This window comes from Marmota monax, unplaced genomic scaffold (assembly GCF_021218885.2).
Source record: "Marmota monax isolate L192 unplaced genomic scaffold, Marmota_monax_Labrador192_F-V1.1 WCK01_AAM20220418_F8-fsc00201, whole genome shotgun sequence".
Classification (NCBI taxonomy): Eukaryota; Metazoa; Chordata; class Mammalia; order Rodentia; family Sciuridae; genus Marmota; species Marmota monax.
Window position 1 is genome coordinate 1,681,150 of NW_026695150.1, and position 23,746 is coordinate 1,704,895.

Consider the following 23,746-nt stretch of genomic DNA (forward strand, 5'->3'; position numbering starts at 1 on the left):
AATTTAAAAGAGGAGCTCAAGTACTGTCATTCCTTTAAATGACTTTTTTGGCTATGGGAACAGTTCCCCAATATTTGGTTCGTCTGTAAATTTTGGAGAATTTCTCTCACTCAATATTAATTAATTTCTTAGTTCAATCAAATCATCTGTTAATTACCAATCTCGAGTTGGCTTAAAAGAACCTATATCCCAAACAAGGATAGGAAGAGATAATGTCCTAGTTTTCAGTCTTTGGTGTGATAAGAGGTCCCCCTAGTGGTGATTCTCAGAAATTACGATTCTCTATCCTTGCTGAGGTCACAGGGATTCAGAAGCCAGTAATTTGTCTCAGCCCCATGAAAACTCTGAGAGGTGGTGGCCTCAGGGCAGGGGCCGGTTAGGGAGCCACTGTGAAGTAAGTCTTGGCTCTTTGCTCTCTGGATGGAATTAAAGAATGCTTCTTTATAGAACAGTGCTGTTCAATAGAAAAGGTGTGAGCACATATGTAATTTAAAATTTTCTAGTGACCACATTAAGAAAAAAAGGAAAAACAAACCAAGTGAGGGGGATGGAGGTGTAGTTCAGTGACAGAGTGCTTGCCTAGCACCACAAAAAGGAAAGAAAGAAACAAGTGAAATTAATCTCAACAGTGTGTTTTTTCCAAATATTTAGATTTATTTCCCATATATCCTGAATATTATCATTTCAGCATACAACTCATATAAAAATGAATGAGATGATTTACATTCCACAGTGTGTATTTCCCCTGTGTAGCACATCTCAATAGGGACCAGCCACATTTCAGGTGCCCAGTAGCCCACGGGATTAGGCATGTCTCATTAGCTGTTCCACAATTTGCCATTCATATCTCAGGGTAACATCTCACCATTTGTCCAAAATCCACAGGGAAAGAGATCATCCGACATCAATAAATTGACTGGACCAAGAGGTTAGTGTGTCTTTGTGTCATTGCTATGGAGCACAAAGTGGGACCAGGGGTTCTGGAAGATGGCTTGACATTACATACAGAGGTTCAATTACTCAGGCTTCCAACCACAGTTATATTTCTGGGAATAGAAGCCGTGGAATATGAGCATGATCCTGGCTTTGGATGCTGCACACCCATTTACTGGGCTGAACTGTGTCTCTCCTCCCAATTCCTGCAGGTCTCTGTGGCTCTTGGGGTGACTGTCACTGGAAGCTGTGGCTCTCAACTCCAACACACAGCTGCTGCTTCTGGAGCCAGCACAGCTGGCACACCCTGAGACTGTGGCTCACACCCCTGAATTCCCTTGGGGTCTGAAGTGGGCTAACAAAACTGAGATGCATTCATGAAGTTAAACTAAGAATTAACATATAACTTAACTGATTAAAATCAGTATATAGTTAAACTAGTTACTAATTAAATTTCTTTCACTGGGTCTCACCAGAAGGAGCCCTGGGATAGGGGAAAGGGTACAACTTTTCTGGGCTTTCTGCCTAAGAAGCGGAATCTACCCTAAAGAGGCAAAAAGAGACGCAGACCAACATCAGTGGATGAAGCTGTTCTTCGTGGCCTCATTGATGTTAGGCTAAAATAGGAACTTAAATATTCAACTGTGGGAAATTGCTTAACAATAATGCACTCCACACGATGCAGCTTTCAAAATGAGATTTTGGTGAATTGTTTTCCTCTTTAGTTTTTAGTTTTGGGTTTTATCGGGGACCCAAGAGTGTCACACAGCTTCCTTCTTTCCACTTCTCCCCTGCTCAGACGCCACCATCTTCATCACATTCGAACTAATCATTTTAGAATTTACTTCCAATTCTCCAATAAACCTACACACGTTTCTTTCTACCTGTGGACTGTCCACCTGTGGTCATTATCTGTTGGCTCTTGACTGTGGAAGTGGGGGTTAGCTCCTTCTCCTCTGCTCCCTCCCAGGAATGCCCACCCCTTCCATTTCCTAATCCTTCCCCCCTGCTGCAGTTCCATCTTCCCTCAGCCCTGCTGCTCTCTTTCTGGCCCGTCCATGGCTCTGTCCTAACATCTGTCCCACATCAGACTGTGGTCACCTGCTCTGCTGGACTGTGGGTTTCTGAGGACAAGGATCCATGCCTTTCCGCTTCGCTCAGCACTTGAGGAACACATAAAAAAATGGTATGCAGGCTCTGGGCTGCTGTTCACAGCAGGGCTTAGAATCTCAGCAGCAAGGAAAGCCACCCCACCAGGAATGCTGTAGGCAAGGGAATCTTGTGTCAGTCTCCGCCATTCCATGCTTGTTAGGATGTCTTAGCATTTCTCCTAAGACTTGGCGTCTATCTTGAGGTTCTTCTTGTTTACCGGCTCTCTGCACTGGGCAACTTTATCCCCAGGTCTGCTCATAACTGGGAGAGCAAAAGTAAATCAAGTTCAAGACCATTTAAAATGAATAGTCTCATTGAATCATTCCCAGTAGAACTGATTTTTCCCCTGAAATAAGATATAGAATGTAGACCCTTTTAGGTTGGGTTTTGAAGATCGAGAAAGATACCAAGAAGTGGAGATGGTTCTTCTGGGAAGAAAGGTGTTCCAACAGTCATCCTTTGAGTCAGAGAGGAGAGGGCCATATGCCAAAACAAACAAACAAACAAACAAACAAATAAAACCAAAACCCAGCTACTAGTTAACTATAATCAAATAACTATACTGATGATCAGGCTGTAACCTTGTTGGTGATTAGATGTGACGCACTCCAGCCTTCCAGATGTGCTTCAACTCAAAAACAACGGAAAGTTTTTGAGTTGAAAGTTTCTAAGTAGAGAATCCACTGGATTTGATCTTGGGGAACAGAAGCAGTCAAAAAGACATGGACCTCAGTCCAGGAGCTGAGAAAACCACAAGCTATTTTAAGCAAAATAAATGTTATGATGAGAAAGTTCTGTTACAGTGTTTAGATTCGGAGGGAAGAGAGAAGTTAGGGAATGCTTCTCTTAAGGGGACAACTGGATGAAACTCACCTTTCATCAGAGAATGCTGTAGGGGACCAGGGATGTGGTGTAAGAGGGCAAAAGTCACTTACATATCACACAGTCCGTGCTGGGGCCTGGCTGTGGCTCCTTAAATGCCCTCCCATGCCCAGGCACACTCTGTGTTACCCTTCCTTCTAAGATTGCCACAACCCATAACTCCAGGGAGGACTTCTCTGAGGAGTTTGCTGGGTCCCTGGGCCTCTCCCTGCATTTGAGCTTCAGGATTCTGACAACTTAAAAGGGGGCTTCTCTTCCACCCACTTGACTACCCCAGGGACAGGCCAACTGTGAGGCTTTCACACTGAATCTCATCTCTCACCTTCTTTCCAAATCTTCTTTTTCTTTCATTCTTAAATCAGAGGGTCTTTTACTGGAGTAGGGGTGGGGCCTAGGAGACCTGGGTCATCTCTTATCAACCCTCCTTTCAAATATTTCCTGTTTTACATCTTTGATGCTAATTTTGGCTGAGCATGGGGTTAGTGAGAGGGCTTAAGAGTGGAAGTGAAAAATTCACAGGGAGTGTGGAAGCCATCTCCAGTAACACACACACCAACACAAACACCTCACTCTGTTCATGAGGGGACAGGATTCTAAAGTGGTTCAGAGTGGCGGAAGGAGACATGGGCCATGTGGCAAGGGGAGAACTAGTGCTATTCAGGACAGATATGGGAGTCCAGGAAGAAAGTCAGGATCAGAGTTTGCTCTGAGAGTACTGGGGTGGCAGGTACCTGAACTGCGGGAGGTGTCAAGGTGAGGGCCCTGGGAATTCAGAGTACATAGGCTTAATCTTGTGTTCTATGAACCATTTGTACCATGGCTCTGAAAAATTCACCTTTCATTCATTTTTAAAGTTATTCAATTAAGAGTGTTGTGGTTGGAAACAGGTTACCTATTTTATTTCTTAGGTAGTAAAGCTTTCTTTGAACTTTGAGTAAGTGCCAACATTTGACAATGCAATAAATTAAAAGCATGTGGTAGCTTATGAAAATATTACAACACACACACACACACACATGCACACACACACACAGAGTGTGTCTGATGGGTCAAGTTGAGTGTCTCTTCCAAACGTGCTGTCAGAATGGGAAAGTGATTATGTCAGTCACTGGCAAGAAGCATCACTGGGAGCCATCACTGACAGGAAGTAAAAGAGTCCCCATCTTTCTGCTCCTACTTCTGTGACATGAAATATGTCTCTTGAAATGCATGCATATATACTTTATTACTTACTACCACATAAAAATGTCTCCCTAAGGTGAGGTGCATGTCATGCTGATGGATGTGAACACTCGGCACTCATTCCTCAAGGGTACAGTTCAGTAACCCCATTCCTGGGGTGACCAAGGACCTGAAATGTGAGCCTTTCGTTAACTGCTAAAAAGAATTCCTTTCCCACCCTTCTCAAAGCATGAGCTCATCCTTTTGAGCAAGATTCAGGGAAGACAGGGTGTGGGGCACTGTGTAACAGAGATGCATTCATTCCTAGAAACTGGAATCCAGAGATCCTCTTGTAGGGGCCTGTTTGGGTGATTCTCCATTGGAACAAAGCCTTCTTGGAGCTGTGCCTGGTCCCTGGGCAGAGAACCTGCCCAATCACATTTGTATCCTAGAGCCAAATGTCTTGTCTTGTGAGGAAATGAATGAGCTCTTTAGAGATTTTTATGGGAGCAGCAGTTGGGGAAGGTTGGACTGAGTAAGAGAGAGGAAAGAAGGAGAGAGAGAGAAGGAAACCCCTGTTGGCTTAGAATCATTGGGAAAAAATATTGAGTCTAGGTAAAGGAAAATTATGAATATGGACTATTGCAAAATAAATATAATTTAATTTAAAATATATAATAAGCTGAGATACCTATGTTTACTTACTAGTCAACTACATGAAAACACGTTTTTAAATGTTTATAAAATTGATGTATATTGATGCATCATAAATATAAAAAAGTTATTTTGTACTTTAAAGCAAATACAAACCAGCACCATGCATGTATGAGAATAATAAATTTCAAATTAGTGACGTCAAAATCAATGAAAAGTTTTGACTTATTAATAGTAAGGTGATTATTGCTTGATCATCACAATGATAACCAACCTTGGGTCTTTGCAAAGGTATCTGAGGAATCCTCCCTTCTGCAATATGGAACAGTGTGAATTCAAGGAGCTGTAGGGTGCACTTTACCGACGACAGACTCCGACAGTAGTAGTTGGTCTGCAGAAGGCCTGTGACCAGAGCCAGGCCGTTCAGAAAACTGTGGTCGGGTCTTTCCGACTGGGCTGCAGGGTAAAGCTCTGTGCTCTCTGGTGACAGGATAGTGTGATGCGTAGCCGGTGGATGTGAATATTCAGCATTCATTCCCCCCGCGTACTGTTCAGTAACCCCATTGCAGGGGTGACCAAGGACCTGGATGTGAGCCTTATTTTTTAACTGCTAAAAATTTTTCCTCTGTTGCCTGGAAAAGCCCACCTGCAGCCATAGACGGAAGCCAACATGAGGAGGAAGGCAGAGCTGAATGGGATACAGTCCTGGTTGGGAGGAGTTCCTGGCCTAGGCACTGGGTTAAAAGAACGTGTACCGCTCCCTTCTCAGGACAAGCTTGTGTTTCTGTGACTTGCAACCAAGGGGTCTGCTTGACCCATTGCTCTTCAGTATTGGTTTCTTGAGTTTGCAGATAGGGAACCCGAGCACCCCAGGGCTAAGCTGTGGTCCTGCCCAGCATTGCTTCTGTAGCTTTGTGGCTTGCCTCGCTCTCTGCTTGCTTATTACCAAGGCCCTGCTGATGGAAACTGCGTGGTCTCCAGAGGCAGCGGTCAGGCAGAGTTGCACCAGTGGAAGCCTTACTTCACTTAGCCGGAAGGTTCCCGCAGTTGTTTGTGTGAGTGCCCAGTTCTTTGTTTAGCTGGGAACTCCCTAACAGAAGGGATCGGGCCTTATTTCATATGTATCCCCCGTGCCCAGCAGAATCCTGCCGGGTCACAGGGTCTGGTAGAGGTTGGATGCCCCTTTTGCAAGCTCCCAGTGCTTCTCCCCTTGTACTTTAAACTGGAGGTACTTGGTTCATGCCTTAGTCCTGTGTCCACTGCCTTAGCTTTGGCTGAGGGTCCAGGCTTGATGATCTTTGCACCTGTCTTGGTGCATAGTGCACTAGGGAGCACTCAGTGAGCTACTCCATCTGCTCTTAGAAACTTATATTTGGCCTTTGTAACACCAAAAGGTCTGGTGTTAAAGTTATGTACCTTTAGCCTCATGATCTGGAGTAAGGAGGAATCTCCTCATCTTCACCTTCAAATATATTCTAGAACAGACACAGCTTGAACATCCCAGGCACACTGAAAAGAAAACTGGACATGCCACTTCTCAGAGGTGCTCCACTGTGCTTCTTTTTGATTACTAAAATTTGAAATAATTATTGATTTACAGGAAGTTGCAAAGATAGTACAGAGAGGCACTCTTCACTCAGTTTCCCCCGTTGATTATATCTTAGGAAACTGTACAACTGTATCAAAACCAGGAAACTTACGATGTTTATGGTTGTGTGGTTCTAAGCCATCTGAACAGATGCTGGTAGCTGACATCACAACCAAGATACAGGACTGTTCCATTCCCACAAAGATCTCCCCTGAGCAACCTCTGATAATCACACTACCCCACCACCAATCCCCGACACCCCCGCCCCAGCATCTACTAAGCTCATTTTCATTTCTCTAATTTTATCATTTTGAAAATATCATCTAAATGAAATCATACATGGTGTGACATTTCAAGATATTTCCCCCCCCCCCACTTAGCATAATTCTCTGGAGATTCATCCAGGTTTTGGGGTGTTCTCAATAGTTTGTTCCTTTTGATTGCTGAGTCATATCCCAAATTGGCAAACCATTTTCCAGAGGGATTGGACCATTAGCAATGTACGAGGAGCTACTTTCTCTGCATCCTTTACCAACATTTGGTGTTCAAAACAAAATATCATCCTATGGAAAACAGTCAGGTTATCTTGAAGTTCTTTCATAGTGAGAGGGGAAACTTATTTAGTCCAGGAAAATACCCATGATAGACATGTGTAACGTGGACCTCTGGGAAAGGTGTCATGCAGTCATTTTGACAGGGTGGCTCTTCCCTGAGATTTTTTTTTCCTTTCCTCACATTTTGCAGACTAATATCTGTCATATCTTTTGCTCTTTTCTATTTATTACCTTGTTCTTTGCTCCTGTTTTAGTCTTCCACACTTTTTTCTGCCTTTGGGGATTTTAATCGAGCATTTTGCTTTCTGATTTAAGGAAAAAAATTTGTCTTCTTTCATTGATTTAATCATTTATTAATGAGGACTGGTGGATTCCTGTTTGTAAAAAGGTTTTATAATCTGTTACTATGATTATTTGTTTTTATAATCAATTTGTCTCCAATTTGGCCAATGGGAGCACCTTTGGGCTGACTCCTGTGTCCCCTGACATGTGCCATCTCTCATTGGAAACTTTCTTACTTTCTGGCTCATTTTGTATTCTCCTTACACTTCACCCCCACTATTTCTCCTCCCACCATTTCTTCAAGAGCGTTCAGTCAAGTGTGGGATACTGGTTGCTCATTGATGTCAGGGTTTCAGCTGTCACAGCTCTCTGGGTGGACAGAACTAGGAAGCATACCCATATATACATTTATATCTGTATACACCTAGCTACTTACTGAAAATCTTGCATTTGTGCTGATACCGTCAATTCAGGTGCTACACCACACGGCTCATTCTACCACTATTATAAAAACTGTGGCAGGCTCCTGCCACTTCCCAGGATGCAGTGGCAGAGCTTGTCCTCTAGGGACGTGCTCCCTTGTGGGTAAAAATTCTTAATAACTTCACACCAACCTCAGAGACACTGGGAGCAAGGGAGCAGAACTGCTCTGCTTGCACCTGTGGCATGGGGCCCTCCTTGTGGTCAGACCTCTGACCTCTCTTCCTTCACCCCTTCCTCCTTCTCTCCCTTCCTTCCTACCTTAATGTTAAGAGTTTCATTTCCTCTGAAGGTTTTAAAAATAGGAGTCTTGGAGACGGGAGGGGGAGGGCCAGCCAGATGTACTCTGGAGGCGTTGAACTTCCACGTTGAAGCTGCTTCCAGTACCGAGCTCCTCTGTGGCCCGCAGGTCTTCAGGAAGTCTGTGGCTTTAGCCCTCCATTTGTGGTCCGTGGTGGTAGGTGCTTAAGGGAAGTGGAGTCCATGTTCCTGTTTGAACACAGGGTCTGGAGAGAACTGAGGCTGCTTGGTGACGAGGCAGCAGGGGATAACGAGAAGAAGCCGGAAAAGCAGAGGTGAGGGTCTGAGCCAAGACCCCAGGGTCATCTCTCCCCTTCACTCTCCTAGCCGTGCTGGACCCAGCCCTCTCCAATGGAGGAGCTCTCTCCCCGTCTTCCTCTTTCTCTCTCTTAATTTCTCCCAACTTTAGGGGACCGAAGGGAGACCTTTTAAAAAAGAGCATGAACAACTTCTGATGAGAAGGTTCCAGGAGCTATGGAAACCCAGAAGAAGGCAGGCTTTCCTTAGTGTGGCTTTGGGGGAGAGATGGGAGTGGGTGATGTAGTTTTGATGGCTCAGTAAGGAGTCTTGAGAGGACAGCAAGAGTACAAGCAGGAGACACAGAGGACCACACATTACTGATGGGGGCCACCTCACCTGGGAATTACCCAACTCCCCTGAGATCCATGTCCTTTCATCTGCATGAATGTCATGATATCTACCCTTGTAGTGTCACAAATCTTCAAAAAAAAATATATATATATATAGATAGATAGATAGATATAGATATAGCCAGGAAAACTCCTAGTTGCAGTGGAAGTGGTAAGGAGAGGACTGAAAAGAAAAGGTGAAAAGAAAAAAAGAATGGAAGCGATTGGACACAATGAGAGATGGCGGGTAAGGGGTGGCGTAGTCAAGGAGACAGTCAGGTTGAGTCTAGGTGTGGACCTGGGAGAAAGGATAATGGTCATGTCCTTGACACACACTGGGTTTTCAGGGACTCCACCAGGTGAGTTGGTTTGGAGATCTCACTGTGGATCTCGCTGACTGGTTGTCACTCTTGTAAAGCTCTTCTTAGCATTTGTAGTGTCGTATTTGAGGAAGCGTATCTGTAGCTCCCTGAGAATCCAAAGGGACTTGCTGGTTTCCTTCCCTTCCTTTCCTTCTCCTTCTTCCACACCATTCTCTCCCACCTCCGCTTGAGAGCGATGCCCCTCCTGAGGCAGCGTCCTGGGGAGTCAAGATTTTGCACTCTGACTTTTTTTCACGAGAATCTTTATCTGAAAATCTGTCCTCTTGCTCCTCAAAATTGGGGAAGAAGTTCAAAAGAGGAGAGGGAAGGAGAGGAACCTCAGCATATGAACTTGACATTCCTTTCTGGTGGAACAGGCTGCTGAGTCGCCTTCATACTCTTTCTGGTTAATGCGAGAGGTAACTTGGCTTAAGAGCATCTTCATCCTGGTTTCGGATTCTGTAATCATACAGTTGTCTTTTGTCTTTGAATGATGGAAGTGGTGGAAGTCTAGATAATTGGTCCCTAAATCTCAGGACACGTGAAGGGATGTTAAGAAAAAATTGCCTTTTCCCCACACCTACGAAGTTTTGGTTCACTTAGATTTTCTTCTCTCTTCCTTACTGGTCTTAAAAATCCTAATTACCTGGGGAAGCTGTTAAAAACAGAGATTTTTTTTTTTTTGGTTCCTACCAGAAATTATGAATCAGTAGGCAAAAGGTGGGGGACCTTCTCTGGAATCCTCATTTTATAATCAATCAGGTGATTTTGTTGAAACTGATTCTCAGATTTCAATGTGAGAACACTCTTAACCAGTTATTCTTGACCCTGGCTTCTATAGAATTGCCTAGAAGCTTTTAAAAATACTAATACTTGGGCTCCACCCCAAATCAATGACACCAGAATTTCTCTCAGTAGAGCTTGGGAACTGTATTTGTTTATTGCTCCCAGGTAATCCCAACGTGTAGCCAGGGCAGGGAGGATCCCATTAGACAGCTAAGAGTCAAGACGATGTTGACATTCACTTGCATGCTCGGAGAGGATGGTGTTCACTCGCAATTTAAGATGTTTATTCAATCCTGATAACAATTCTGTGAGTTTGGAATAATCATTCCCATTTTATAGACAAGAAAATTGAGGTTCAGAAAAGTCATATAATCTGAGAACATTTATCTTATGAGTGTTGGAGCTGGCTTGGATTCTGGGGCCAAATGCTTCATCTATATATCTTACTCTCTCTTTCCACTGAGAAATGCTCTGGAGAAACAAAATTGTTGGATTCCATTTTAGAATTCAAATGAATTGGTTATCAAACTGCCTTGATAGGGCGGTGGAGCACGCCTGTAATCCCAGCGGCTTGAGAGGCTGAGACAGGAGAATCTCGAGTTCAAAGGCAGCCTCAGCAATGGTGAGGTGCTAAGCAACTCAGTGAGACCCTGTCTCTAAATAAAATACAAAAATCGGGCTGGGAATATGGCTCAGTGGTCAAATACCCCTGAGTTCAATCCCTGGTACCAAAAAAAAAAAAAAAAAAAATCTTAAAATGCCTTGATAGGAAGTTGCCCCATTGGAATCTGTTTTGAAGTGTGGTTTAACCGTAAGCTTAGGTGGTGGTGATGAGTGATCAGGAGTGGACAGAACCTTGTCAACTAGTAAGAACAGTGTTGCTGACTTAGGAGGAATCTTGGCCATGGGGAGAGACAGGGAGGTCTAGTCTCCCCTCACTTGTCCCTGGTGTTCCCTGGCTGTGGCTGGGACTCCTTGCAGGAAAGCCATCTCTTCCTCCCAGGCAGGACCCCTAGAAACTTGCCTCCTCTGTCTCCAAGTTCAGTCGTTGTTTTGCAGCCCAGTGAGCATTAATTCATGAATAAAAACTGAAAGGGGATATTGACCCTGAATCCCTCCCTAGCCCCCTCCACTGCAGTGTTTCTCAGCTGACACAACCTCTATGGAGGGCACAGAAACGGTCCGGTCATATTTTCTTTGCCTCGCCTGTGACTTCACTGGCTGCCAGACTTCTTGGGCGAGGCGGTGGCTCTGGGCTGACTCAGGCTTGCTCACCTAGAGCACCCAGTCGCTTGGGGATGACTGGACTCTGTCATCAGCCGCCCCACCCACTGCTCCATTAACCCATCATTTCTTATTTTCTCCCAGAACCTCTGCATCTGCCTGTGAGATTTGGTTAATAAATGTCCAGCTCAGCGTGGGTTTCCTCCACCTTCAGCTGGCTCCCTACTATTGTTTATGTGAGGTTTCTATAGTTTTAGAAAGATAATAGCCAAATTGAGATCTAATGTGTACACAATAAAGCCCACCACCCTTTCAAAGTATAAAATTCAATGTTTGTTAAAAAGTCTATTCACAGAATGTTCAACTATCAACCTGCTAGTACCACCCCAAAGAAACTCTGCCTTAGTAACTGTCACTCCGCATTTCACTACACCTACCTGCCCCACCCCCACCCAGTCCAGAGAACCACTAATCTACTTTCAGTCCCTCTAGATTTGCTGCTTCTGGCATCTCACCTAAATAGGATCACATGTTCTGTGGTCTTTTGCGTCTGTCTCCTTTCACTTAGCTTTGTTTTGAAGGGACGTCCAGGTTGTGGCATGTATTAAACTTTGTTTTATGGCTGAATCATGTCCCACTGTATGAATACAGCACATTGTCTGCATCTGTGCATCAGTTCATAGACATTTGAGTTATTTTTACTTTTAGCTATTAAGAGTAATGCTACAGAGGCTCATGTATAAATGTTTGTGGGTGTAAGTTTTCACAGGGGGCATATGTTGAGGGGTATAATTGCTGGGTCATGTGGTAACTCTGTTTAGCATTTTAAGAAATCATCAGACTGTTTTTCCAAGCTGCTTCACCATTTTATGTTCCAATCAGAAATATATGAAGGTTCTGATTTCTTCACATATTCCCTTTTGGTTAACAATTCCATCTTGAGTTCATGTTTCTTTTCCAGAATTGTACTATGAGTATTCAAGAGGAACCAAGCTGCTTCTTCAACACTTTGCTTTAGAAATCTTCTCAGCTAAATATCCAGTTTTGTTGCTTATCAATTATACTTTCCACAAAACACCAGAACACAAACCTAGATCAGCCAAGATAGTTGGTATTTTATGAAGAAAATCACCTCTTCTTTAGTTTCTAATAACATGCCCTTCATTTTCCAAGACTTCACTGTAAGTGTTCTTCATGTTTATGTTTCTAACTTGTACCACAAAACTCACCCGGCTTTTAACTATAACTGAGTACCCAGTTCCAAAGTTGCTTGTACATGGTTGGGATTTATTACAGCAACACCCACTCTTGGTACCAAGACCTATACTCAACTGAGTTCTTCTGAGAAACAGAAAACCAATAGGAAACGCACATGTATATATGTATATTTATTTATTATAAGAAATGGGATTATACAATCATTAGAAGTCCCCAGATCTGCAGCTGACAGTCTAGAGACCCTACAGAGCTAACAGTATAGCTCCAGTGCAAGTTCAAAGGCTTGGGAACCTTGAAAACCAATGGGGTAATGTCCAGTCTGAGTTTGAATCTGGAGGCAGAAGAAGACTGATGTCCTAATCCAAAGACAGGCTGGGAGGGAATAAGAGAGAATCCTTTCTCACCTGTTCTATCTAGCCCTTCAGCAGATGACGTTCACTCACAACGTGAAGGGCGATCTGCTCTTCTCATTCTACCAACTCGTGTTAATCTCACAAACATACCCAGAATAGCATTCAACCAAATATGCAGTATCTGGAGTCCTTTTGGGTCTATTTCAGTTGTCACTTTCTTTTCATCTTGTTCTTCGTTCATGTTGTCTTGCTTCCAAGTATGCCAGGTTAGTATTTATTCTTTTTACTGTATATACATTTACATGTTCAGTATTGTTAGGAGATTTCAGTTGAAGGCCAGAGGGTTGTTTTCTTCCGGAGGGGGTTTACATTTGCTTCTCCTGAGCCTCTGGGACCACCACACTCCAGTGTCACAGACTGGGATCATTCAGAACCCATCTGCACTTCCTGTAAATGACAGTCACACCACTCAGAGTGCAGCCCTAAATAAACAAATAATTTGCAATAATAATACAAGGAATTCCCTTGTGCCTTCACCTGAACTCTCCAAAAGTTATTATTTTAGCAAAATTGTCTTATTATTTTGTACATCTCTCTCCCTGAATCACTTGAAAATGACTGCAGATATGTTGCCTTATTACCACTGAGTATTTCCTCAAAACAAACTTTTTTTTTTTATACACATCCATAGTAAAAGTACCCAAATCAGGGAATTACTATTACCATTGATATAATACTTTTGTCTAAAGTTTAGCATGGTGTTTTTAGACTTCTCCGTGTTTCTGTTGTTCATTTTTAAAATTTCAGAACAGTGTTCTATTATATGAACATACTAAAATTTGTTTATCTGCTGAGAGACATTTGTTCTCTCTTTTCTTTTCTTTCTTGCCATGACACATAAAGCTGTTACGAGTATTTTTTTTTTGTGCAAGTCTTTATGTGGACATATGTTTTCATTTCTCTTGGGCAGAGTTGTTGGACCATATGCTAAGTGTATGTTTTTCTTTATAAGAAACTGCCAAATTGCTTTCCAAAGCAATTGTGGCATTCTGCACTCCCACCAGCAATGTGAGAGAGTTCCAGTTCCTCTGCATCCTTGCCCACTGGCTTTCAGTTTAGCAATTCTGAGTATATAGTGAAACCTCACTGCGATTTTGATTTATATTTCCCCGATAATCAGTAATGCTGAGTATCAATGGAGGAGATTTTAAAAATATACGATGATTTTTACACACATCTCTATTATGTGAGGCTCTGCTTGAGCACCTGACTTGTATTTGCTCATTCCACTTCCTAACAGCCCATTAGGTAGGAACTGCCACTGTTCCTACCTTGCAAGAGGAAACAGAGACACAGAGAGGTAAGCATTTGGCTCAACACCACACAGCTTAGAAGTGAGAAGCCAGTAGTTAAACTTGAGTCCAGAGCCTGGGCTATCAATTGCTGTCGGATACCTGAGCTACACGAGACCAATCTACTTGGAACCCGACACTTGTTATTCCCTGCTTCAAGCTGTTTCCCTTGTGGGCAGATTTTCTTCTCCTCAATCCTGATCCTTCTTTGGTTCCTTTTCATCCCACTGATGCCACAGCCCCCTGACGTCCTTGCTTAATTAGGTAAAATGACCTGTTTTCATGCAGGATGCAGTGGCTCATGGTTGTAATCCTAGCAACTTAGGAAACTGAGGCAGGAGGGTCACAAGTTCAAGGCCAGACTCAGCAATTTAGTGAATCACTCAGCAATTTAGCAAGACTCTATCTCAAAATAAAAAATAAAAGGGATGTGGCTCAATGGTAAAACGCCCCTGGGTTAGATTGCTAGTGCCCAAACCCAAACCCAAACCAAAACAAAACAACCAAAAAAAAAAAAACTTTCTTAAAAATAACCAATTTTGCTTAGCAGCCTTCCCTACTTCAGAGCCGAATTCATTGGTTTTTTTTTTTTTTTACATTTTTCTTTCTTTTAAAAAAAACTTTTATTATGGAATATTTAAAAAATATTGAAAAGTCAAGAACATACTGTAATGAACTCTCATTTTAACTGTAAAATTATTGGTGCCTATCTCTACTTGAATTGGAATCCTGATATCATCATTACACCAGTTTCTTAATAATATCAATATCCAATTAGCTTTCAAATCTCCTTGGCTTTCTCCTTAATTTTTTTTTAAACAGTTTGCATGAAGCTAGATGCAAATAGTTGTGATTATCTGATATGTCTCACATGTTTACCCGGATGGATAGGTTTCCCCTAGTATCTGTTTCCCTTTTAAGTTTCATTTTGAAGAAAACAGGTTGTGTGTTTCCCATGGTCTGGATTTTGTTGGTTGAATCTCTATGATGTAGTTAAACTTCTCCTTTGTTCTCCATATTTCCTGAAATTTGTAGCAAGATCTAGAGGCCAGATTATATTCAGGTTTGTTTTGTTTTATTTTGGTAAGACAGCTTCAGAAGTGATGTGGTGGACTTGGGTGAAGAAGTGCACAATGTCTGTGTCTTTCTTTGTGTTGGTATCAGCCCTGGATAATCACAGCCTTGGATGTATTAACTCATTAGGGTTTCTATTTTTATCACTTGTCCCTTATTTACTAGAATATACCTGTAAGAGAAAATGTCTCATTAACTATTTAGTTATGTAAGTTTTGCACAGGAAAAAAAGACAATGTTGGATTCTTTCTCTTTGTGTTAGTTTTCAAAACAATAAGCTGGTAGGAGAGTGTATTTTTTAAGACAATGGAAGAATGCGAAGGTAAAGGAGGCTGGCCTGCGCCAGGAGTCAGCCACACACACTTTCACAATGTCTCTCTTGGGTTTTCCCGAGGAACTTGCCAATGCAAACGGAAACTTCAGCATTTTGGTGCCAGAAAAAATGAGCACCAGAGCAATGTGGCCCTTTTCATCTTCAAAGCATTTCAGGTCTAATTATTTCTCCTATCTCCCCAAGACGTAGGTGTTATTATCTTTATTCTGAAGATAAGAAAATGGAGACTTGAAGAAGATGTGAGAGCATCCTGCCCCAAGCTCCCAGGGCGTCACCATGGGAGGTGAGAGTAATATTTATGTATGGCTCAATTTTAATTTCATCCTCTGGGAGGGTGGTACAGGGAGGGTCAGAGAAAAAGGGAGCTGGAGCTCTCTGACTTAATACTGCAAGTGGCACTATGTGCAGAAACTTGAGGATACGCTGTGGTGTGGCCATAATCGATCAGGTATTTGATATTGTACTGCTTGACACAAGGTTTGGACTTTAAGAAAGTATTTGTCAGATGACTGTAAACGAATAATATGCCACATTTTGCCACTACATATCTCTCTATGGTGTGACAAGAACAGAAAATTGTATTTAGATTCCCCAGTTATTGTACACCAGGTTGTTGAGAGCCCAGAGTAATATCCCCCCCACCTTGGTTAGAACTATTTAGTGGATGCTGTTTATGTCTATTGTAAAGCGAGGGTAATATTTACACTATTCCTTGGACAGAGTCAGTTCTTGCTGAAAGATCATGTTATTTGTGAGCCCAGAAAAAAACAAGAGATGATACAATTCCTGGAAATCAACCTTTTCCCCATTTGAGTTGGTGCTTGGATTTTTTAACGTGGAGATGTTTGAGAGACAGTACTTCCAGCATCTTGGAGCTGGAATACCTGAGATCTGTGTTCTCCACCCACACTAATTGCCCCAGCAGCCTGTAATCGCCTGACCTTGGTGAGCTGGTAGTGGTGGCAGAGTGAGGGAAAGCAAGTCAATTTAGGCATTTCAAAGGGAAAGGAACTCAGAAACCTCCTTCTAACATTAGATTTGTATTAGTGGTCTGACAATACTCCCTACCCTCAGTCCCATTTGGAGAGCTTTACGATGGCCACCAATTCATCTTCTCTTTGGAAAGAGCTGCTAATGCCTTCCACATACTGTGGAAGGCTTTTAGTTCCCAATTCCAATGCTACCTGTTTCACTTACTGCATGAGAAAAGTCTGCTTAATTTGCTCCTTCTGTTTCTTGTATTTAATTCATGGTTATTGACTTTCTTTTGTTGTTGCGTAAGGAACTGCATTCCCTTATTTACCTCTTTCCCTAACTTAAAGCCAGCTTTGACGCTAGGGTTGCTCAGCCACTTACAGATGCCCTGTCATCTGCACAGGAGGGGAAGGGGGAGGACCCTGCCTCTCCTACACAGCCTCCTCCTACTCTGAATCCACTTTCGTGAAGTTCCTCCTTCCCTGGCTAAGGATACCTTTCTGTGCAGTTGTGAGCGATAAAACAGAGAAACACTGGAATACTAAGAGCTCGACAAAAGTAGATTTAAGACTAGTATCAGGGACACATTCTGTTGCAAAAGGAGAGCAAATGTACCATCTTTGCTACACCAACAACTGGTCTAGCTAACAATGCAATATAGTGAGGAGTTGTGCCATCAGTTTTCAAACTTCTGAGATTATGAACTTATAAAGGTAAAAGGGTTGCTTTGGCTCACGTTTTGGAGGTTCCAGGCAATGACGGTTTGGCCCTGCTGCTTTCGGGCCTGTGGTGAGGTAGCCCATCATGGCAAGAGCACAGGGTAGGGCAAAACTGCTCACCACATGGTGGGGAAAGCCAAAGAGGGAGAGGGGAAGAGGCCAGGGTCCCCCAATCCTGTTTGAGGGTATGTCCTCAACAATTAAGGACCTCTCACTAGGTTCTGTTTCTTAACGTTTCCACCACCTCCTCTCTGGGAACCAAGCCTCCAGCTCCTGGGCCTTTGAGGACACTGGAGATCCAAACTGTGGCAGGAGTGTCAGAATCACAGCTCCGGAAGGAAGGACCCTGGAGAGTTCACTGAGGAGGGCAGCCATGACTTCCCGAGGGAAGAAAGGAGCCAAGTTCCTGGGGTGGATGGAATGTGGTGGTGTCTGCATGGTGCTGTGACCTTGTGATGAGCTGTTGGGCTTCCCTTTCAACGTCTCCCTTGAAAAAGAAACTGATGAAAGATGTCAAGGGAATTAATTTTGGTTCATTCATTTTCTCTTTTTCCTGAGCTATATTTAGGACTCCAGATTTAATTTTTACCACACCCTGTTTTTTAAATAGTGGAAGGTGGTTTGGTATTTGCATAGGCTCACTGAGTCCCCAGTGTGAGCGAGACTCTTCCTACCAGCAATTACTTACATTTCTAATATCGCTTTTCTCATTTGTAAAGTGGGGATCATAATACATAACTGACCAGGTTACTGTCAGCTTTGAAGAAAAAAAATACATTCTACATAACTGCTTTGGGGTAAAGGGTGGTGGGTATGCAATAACAGCTTATAAATGACAAGCACCATAATCATGATAGTATAAATTATTTTAGTGATGTAATGATAACTATTCATTACTTAATAAAAATTTAATATGAAATATTAAACATATACCCCTCCCTTTGAAATCTTAATCCTCCTCTTTAACTCTGAGTAAATTTCACTTTTATTCTTATTTTTCTTGTTTATAAGACTCTGACCCAAAGGCAGAAAGTGAAAACTTCACATAAACGTGTGTGCACATTTGATCAAAGATTCTCAATGTCTTTCAAACTTTAAAGACTATTGTTTTTTCTCCTAACTAAAAAACAGTCTACTATTTTCCCTATACTCTTACCATAGATGTAAAACGACTCTCTGAGACTCATAACACCACTAAAGCTTTTTGGAGCAACATTCTAAGCAGATGTATTATCTTATTTACTCTTTATTATAACCCCCTGGGGGGTTCTGCAGTCACCCCTATTGAACAGATGTGGGGATTGAAGCAAAGTAAGATTTAGTGATTTTGCTCAAGGGTATGGAATAAGTAGTAGAGCTGGAAAGAGCCAGTCATGGACAGCCCAAGTCAGTGCAGAACCTGCTGAAAATCCAAAAGTGTGGTGTTTAAACACCCAGCTCAGATTCCTGGGCTTCACCTAGATCTATGGAATCACAATATCTTCTCCTGCCTGCCAGTTCTTAGGACGTCTGACACATGATCATGTTGAATGCCCATTAGCAGCAGTATTTTGACCTAATGGGGTTTAAAGAATCCTTTAATTTATTTACTATAATGGATTCTTTATTTTAAAATATTAAAATAGCAACCCTGTCTTTCTTGAATACCTCTTCTTTTCATAATAACCACTGCCTTCACTATGCTGTTGTTACAGATGATTTATTGATTTCTACTAGACATTTGCTTCTGAGTCCTTTAAAAATTTAAGATATGTTTACTTAAAATTTAGTGTGTAAAGCGCTTTTTGAGTTCTAGAAGGGAGTGAGGATGTACACCGGAACCATAGTCCCTGTCCTCTATGAGGCTTAGGGTGGAGGCTGGGACCCGGCTCAAATGCAGCTCATGTAGGTGTGAGTGCAGGGGTAGACTCAAAGAAGAAACTTCTGATCTCAATTTTGTACTTTGGAAGCATTTGGAGCTACAATAAGTGAATCCCTGGATCCCCCAGGTCTGGGGGAAGTTGAAGGTAATGAATAGAAGGAATCACTCTTAAGTCCCTTTTTTAGGAGAGAGAGAGACCAGGACTTAAGTTCTTATCCTAAAGGTCCACAGCATGGTGCCTTGCATACATAATATAAGTTGATTCATTCGTTACCCCTCAAAACTCCTTTGAAGACTTCATGAAAAATCTCTCCCTTTCCAAATGAAGCCAGTTGACTCCACAGTTCTGAGACCTATAATTCCTTCCCTCTCTGTTTGAATGGTCCTATCATCACATAGAACAGAGTGCTTATTAGAGGAAGGATCAATTCTTACAGCCCACCCGGGGATGGGAACATTAAATTTCAGGTCGAACACAAACGTACGTTGTGTAGCAGAGTGTGTGGAGTATTTGTTAAGAGCTCTGCCTGGATTTAAATCTGATTTCTACCACTCACTAATGTGTGGGCTGGGGAGTTACTCAGCAGCTCTGAACATAGGTATTTTTTCCTTCTCATTTGTAAAATGCTATAAAAACAGGCCTTATGTAAGATGTCCTTGCAGAGCATTTATAAAAGGTCTTACTAATATCACTTTAAAACGTTCACACAGGACGCTGTGGGTGGACTTCTCACCAGTTGAAAACTGGGGGTGTGGACTTGGTGATCTCCAAGCTTCCTTCAGGTTCCTCCTTGAAGGAAGGAACAATCCAAGGTCACTGCCCACAGCGGAGGTCAGCATGTTGGTGGGTGCTGCTGAGGGAGGAGGAAGGCAGAGGGGCAGGCCTGCACCCCCTGGCTGGACTCCCTCTCAGCCTGAGGCAGGTGGAGCCTTACCTGTGACACCAGATTCTACTTGGCAGCTGCGAGGTCCTCTCTTCCTCACCAAAGGAAGCTCTGGAATTTCTATTTCTAAAAAGAAACCTAACTTTTTAATCATAAGAAATGATATATGGGGACTAGACAATCTGGGTGATATCACAAACTACAGAAAGAATAAAAATCATCTTTAAGCTCATCAGCCAGAAATAACTTTGCTAAATTTTTAAAAAAATTTTCTTCAAATCTTTTTCTAATATGGAATTAAGCAAACTTTAAGTGCATCAGAGCAAGAAGCCAAGGCTCCTAAATCCTACTCCACAGGTTATTGTGGTTTTATTTGTTTTTCAATTAAAATTGGGTTTGCGGTTTACATGTGCCGTGTAACCTGCTCATACACAAACCAGTTTTGTGAACATTACTCTGAAAATATACTTAGTTACTTCCCTGTTGATGGATATTCAGCTGGTTTCCAGTTCTTCTGTTATAAATATTACCACGGACGTTTCTATGTCTTAATCCCTGACCTAATCTGTAATTATTTCCTTAAGAAAGATTTCTAAAAGGTGTATTATTGGGTCAAAGGAGCTAGATATTAAAATATACAGCCAATTATTATAAATAAATTATTACTAACATACAGTCAAATATTTTCCTGGAAGAGTTCATCAACTTACATGCTGTATTGAAATTCTTATTTTTACTGAATATTTTGCAAGGTTGTTATTTTCATTCTTATACTTGTGCCTTTTGTCCTCTGAGAATTACACATGAAAAGGAAATTATAAAGACATTTAGCAATACAAATATCAGGACAACTGAATGGGAAGTAACCAGATCATATAGCTCTATTACTAATAAATTAAAACCCACTCATTAATGAACTGATTAACATGTTTGATTTTTATTTCCAAATACATTCCACACCACTCATTTTAGAGAGAAGTTAAGCTCTTTTTGGTAAGGGAAAAACAGGATTTCACTGGTGGACTTTTGCTTCTAAAAGTTATGTAAGGACGACTGTCTGCATCCCCGTCTTCTTTTTTAACAGGAGGATGCTGAGGCCCAGAGAAGTTGCAGATTACTGATGGCTAGTCCCCACTGAGTGGCAGAGTGTGGCTCAGGATCAGTTCCAAGACGAATTCCCTTTTCCACTCTGTCACCTTGATCTTCTCTACATCCATAACGAAACCTAAGTGATTTGATATTAAATGTCCTGCTCGGATGTGCCTTTCATATGGTATTAAGCATTTTAAAAGCAAACTGTGCCACTTTTAAGAAAACCTGGTTGTCTGTGGCTTAACTCTGGGGTTCTGCTTTAACTCTATTTTTCATCATTGTCTGTTTTTTGTCCAAAAGTATTTGTCTTAATAGAAAAATTTCATAAGTTATTTTCAGGTTATCATTTAATATAAAATTCTTCTAGACATTGATAAGATAAAAAAAACTGTCTTATCAAATGGTTGGAGTCTCAAAATGGAGTAGTTAGGGGAAAGTATTATAAATCTGGGCTTTTGTAAACATTTTTTTTTTCTGTCTCAGAAACTTCAAGATAAATGTTTTATCTTTTTATTTTGCAGTGTTGGGGGTGAGCCAGGGCCTCACATGCTAGGCAAGCACTTCACCACGGAGCCGTGTCCCCAGCACTACTTGATCTTTTTCTACTCAGTTTCTCCACATTTTAAAGAAAGATAATGGTCCTCTGTGTCTAGGGAAGGCTGTGTGTGTGTGTGTGTAGAGGGAGAGGGAGACAGGAGATGGTAGCATGCTGTAACAAAGCTCCTTTGGTTGTTCCTGGGAGTGGCTGGGTGTGTCAAGCCCTCCTCAGCCAGAATGCTGACTAATCCACTTATAATGTTTGCAATATTTCAACCTATGGGCAAGAAAAAGCACTAATAAAACAGTCTCCTAGGTTATTAAATATTTGGGCCAATGACTGCTTTTGTTGAACTAGAGGAAATTATTTTTGGATAAAATTATATAATGAATGAATGGATAATTTATTCTTTAACTGTATTTCTTCTCTCCAAAAACAACAAAAAAAGCTCTTTTTGGTACCTGGTCAACAAAATGGCTTTTGTGGCAATTGAAAGAGAGAATGTTATGAATTATTTTTGGAATTATAAAGCAAATGCACTTTCCTACAAACAGGTATATCATTGCCCACTCAATATTTTATAAAGATAAATTTATTTTATAAACGGAAGCTGTTTGGGATGGATCAGATGCAGTGGCCTTGGGTGTTTATAAAGAGAACTGGAGGAAAGATAGTTGGTATTTAAGGAAATGTCAAACTGATTTCAAATTTGTGGGTTGAATTCATCATTATTTGAATCAGCCACATTCTATACAGTCTGCCACCTCCTCGTCTTATCTTCCCATTCATTCCACTGTGTGCTGGGTACTCAGCTATGAGTCAGATGCTGATTGGTCCTTGGAATAGAGAATAAAACAGAAAAAAAAAATCCTGCTTAGATTTTAGCTGGAAGAGGCCATTAATAGTAGGCATAATAAGGAAATTGTATGTTATATTCTAGAGGAAACTGTACAATCTGATTTTGCATCTGTTTTCATAGGTTTGAATTTTACCCAGAGGAAGAAAGATCAGAACTGCTCTGGAGCTGGATTTTCAAGATTCCACATGAGAAGAGACTGATAACTGCACATAGTAACAGTAACCTAGAGCTGTTTTCATACTGTTGCTTTCTGACTACAGAAGAACTTTTTTCTTCTATGTCTGCTGCCTAGAAACTCCTCCTGCAATATAACTGACAATATTGTTCCTTCCAGGCCTTTCCTTCGAGCTGTATACATTTTACACTGTAACAGCCATCCTAGATCTCAGATTCATAGACATTTGCTAGCCTGTAGACTTGTTGAGAGCCATACCTAGGTCCAACTCTTCTTGCTGTTTGTTCCAGAGTCCTGCCCAGGGTCTGACACTTTCAACAGGTACTTAATCAATTAATCACAGACTCTAGTCACAGTGTCCAGTTGAAAGTGGGAGGCGGAGTTCCCATGTTGACAGCACGAGAAACTCTTGAGGCCATTCTCCCCTAGAATTTCTCAGCTGTTGTGTTATAGGTACTAGTTTGAAAATGTGGCTTTATAAATGTGAACTGCTGGTATAACTCCATTCTCTCCTACTCTTCTGTTTTGGGGTGGACTTTAAAAGGAATTAAGTTGATGGCCACCGTGGAGAAGATGTTACTGAGGAAAAGTTCTTCTCAGTCAAATAGAATCACAAGTTTAATGCTCTTGCCACTGAGTGATAGCCACTGATCTGGCTCAATTGTCTTGTCAATGATGTTACACTGAGACTCAGAGTCCTTGCCTTGCTTGGGTTCAGACACTTCAACACACGAATGCTTTTGGCAGGAACCTTTGGTTAATATCCCTGTCCAGTATAACTGGTGTCATCCCAGCTCTACACCTTTGCTCATGCTTTGCTCCTGGCCTGAATGGTCTTCTGATGTCCAGTGACCCTGCCTCCAAGGACGAAAGGGTCATATTTTTCTCTGAACTCCCTTTGTGCCATGCATCAGGCTTACATTCTTTATTATATGCTGCAAGACATTTCACTGCTTTCACTTCTGATCTTCTGATGGAACTATTATAAGATGTCTGTGGAGTGTGTCTTGTATCCCTAATGGAATGGTGCCTCCAACTTTCAAACAGTCAGAATCACTCAAAGGTATTGTGTTCAGCCTTCCTTGGGTGTTGCTGAACTTCTGTCACTGGAAATATTTCTGCCTAAAGTGGGCAAGCACTGAATAAGAGTGTTGCCCAGGGAATTAATAAACACCAGAAGGGAGGATAGCTCTATGATTTAAGTGCAAATCACTTACAATCTATGGACCATAGTAGCAAGCATTCAGTAGGTGTTTAATAAATAATTGTGGTGAATGAGATCTCAATATCATGCTCCAACCTTTTGGCCACTGTGATATTCCCGG

At 41.8% G+C, this 23,746-nt stretch overlaps 1 protein-coding gene across 1 annotated transcript in view; it reads left to right on the forward strand.

Moving 5' to 3' along the window:
- The first annotated feature begins 15,476 nt into the window (after positions 1-15,476).
- Positions 15,477-23,746, forward strand: part of Serpinb5 (serpin family B member 5) — a 31,040-nt gene continuing 22,770 nt past the window's right edge. Inside the window, exons 1-2 of the mRNA XM_046428218.2 lie at positions 15,477-15,601; positions 22,367-22,464. The gene's annotated coding sequence lies outside the window, so the exon portion shown is untranslated. The remainder of the gene's footprint in view (positions 15,602-22,366; positions 22,465-23,746) is intronic.